General features: G+C 35.7%; 1 long non-coding RNA gene across 1 annotated transcript; it reads right to left on the bottom strand.

Moving 5' to 3' along the window:
• Window positions 1-316: 316 nt before the first annotated feature.
• Window positions 317-2,203, bottom strand: LOC142176791 (uncharacterized). Its single transcript, XR_012705592.1, has 2 exons — window positions 1,715-2,203; window positions 317-633 (listed from the first exon to the last, which is right to left on the bottom strand). It is a non-coding gene; the product is annotated as an uncharacterized LOC142176791 (long non-coding RNA).
• Between the last annotated feature and the right edge of the window lie 243 nt (window positions 2,204-2,446).

Below are 2,446 nucleotides of genomic sequence, written 5' to 3'. Positions count from 1 at the left end.
ATTTTTGCTTAACTGCCTTTCGTGAATCACCATCACCTTGCCATTTATTATCATTAGCAGTGAAGTTATTCAGCAAGATTTGGATTTCACTGTACGGTCTGGCCATGCAACTACCCCCACAAGCTGAATCAAGATTCATCTTTGAAACATCATCTAACCCATCTACAAAAGTGTGACCCAATATATCACGCCCCAAACCTAGAAGCGAGACCGGCACTCAATGCCTCACCTATCCTTGCGTACCAACTTACGACTAAGGAACTCTGCACATGTGATTTCATACTTTGGCCATGGGCCACATTGCAAGACAACTGCGAATGCTGACTAAATATCAATATAAAACTTGGCCGACAAGGCCGTTATATTTATTACAGCTGACAAACCAACCAAATATACATACAAGGCCTAAATGCCCAACATACTGCACTAACTGACAAGATATATCTACAAGCCTCTACTGATGGATACACTGTGATCGGAATGGCCTTCCGACCTATTCATGATATATATACATATATATACAATATATACATAAGGCTCTAGACCTGGAAACTCCGAAAGGCATGGAGCTTATCGATCAAGCTAAACTCGGGCAACACTTATTGAAGAGGCCTACTCATCTGTCTGTCCGACCTGCACACATGAAATGCAGCGCCCCCAGAAAAAGGGACGTCAGTACGAAATAATGTACTGAGCATGTAAGGCAATATACTGAAAGTTGAAACTGAACTCATAATATAATAACTGCAAGTAGCTAGAAGTCAAAGATAATCTGAAGATATGCTTACCTGCTGATACTGACTCAACTCCCTCAATATAGTAAGTAAAATAGTTGTCCGGCCCTATAAGGCTCGGTATACATATATATATCTGCTCTGCCGTAGTAGGCTCGCTCATAAGCGCTCGGCCATACTAGGCTTTGTATCTTGACCAACTGGGCTCGCTCATATGCGCTCGGCCACAGTAGGATCATCATATAACTTACCATCTGATCAGAGGTTGCCCAATAGGGGCCTGCCCATCGATTATAGCTCGATGGTAATGAAAATACTTTTAATATTGTATATATGTAACTTCTCTGCTCTCTTGATTGGAAGAAGGAAATACTCAACTAAATATGAAATCCCGATAAGGAGAATATTATAACTTACAACATTAGAAAAATATACGCAATTTGCAAGACTAGCAAAATATACGTAAATTCCGGGATGTGAATGTAATGACGAGATCATGCCAAATGAAAGAAGAGCTTAGCCTTAACATACTAAAAGGTTAAATTCATTATCATTTAACCATCAGTAGTTGTGTCTTGAAATTAAAGGGACGGAAGCTCATTTACTTCATACTTAAAGAAGCTACTATGATTATGGAGACTACTGTTATAAAAAGGTGCTGATAGCTTGTCTATCATTTTCTTTTTCCTAAAGATCCATATTTGTTTTACGATTAAACTGTATCCTCCAATGTCATGCATAACCATAACTAAAGCATTTTTCCTTTTCCTCTTTCTTTACCAATCTAATATATATTACTCTATGGTATGTCATATTCTGTATTTTTTTTTTTGTGTAGCAACAGAGTGAGCCTTTCCATTACTTAAATTTCTAAGTACCCTTCTGGGTAATACTAATAGACATCACGACTTTGCAAGTATGCTATTTAAATTTAGTGTATGGATCATGCCAAAAGAAAAGAAGGGAGGACCTTAACATACCTGGAGTAGGGAAAACTCCGTATAATATTTCGTTGGAAATCTTCGTAGATTGAACGAAATTTGCCTCTACTCCTTAGAAATTCATGGATGAAAACTTATTTCTAGTTCTTAAAAATTCTGGAACGAATTAAAAGTTTTGGCTTCCTTGAAATTGAGAGGAAAACGTTATCTGTTTGAAGTTTGGAACGAAAATATTATTGAATGGAGTTTGTTGTTGAAATGAAATAATCTTGGAATGAAGACTTTTGTTTTTGAAATGAAATAATCTTGGAAAGAGGACTTGTAAGGATAACGTTTCAAATTTAAGAAAGAAATCTCTCTTGTTTTCTTTCTGAATGAGTAACGTCACTTTTTTAGTCTTTGGAATTTTAAGACTTGAACAAATATCTTGCTTTTGGATAATATCATTTCCTAGGTTGCCACATAGGCTATTTTAATTGCTTAGTCACCTCATATGTTGCCACATGTCTTTTCGAGTATAATTAATTAAGTTTTATCCACTTATTAGTTAACCAGATAATATCCCGCTACCCGGTAATTAATCGATTACCCGCATAATTTAAAAATTACTACAAATTACTTAAAATTCTATTTATTTTTAAAATAATTCATATATACTTTATATATTATACTACCGTGATCATATGGTACCTTACATGGTACTAGTTTATAATTATCGGGTATTATCGCTCGACCCGTATTTTATTCTAAATTGACCACTTTCAACGAAAC

This window comes from Nicotiana tabacum, chromosome 22, assembly GCF_000715075.1.
Source record: "Nicotiana tabacum cultivar K326 chromosome 22, ASM71507v2, whole genome shotgun sequence".
Taxonomy (NCBI): Eukaryota; Viridiplantae; Streptophyta; class Magnoliopsida; order Solanales; family Solanaceae; genus Nicotiana; species Nicotiana tabacum.
This window is presented reverse-complemented; position numbering and strand designations above follow the sequence as displayed.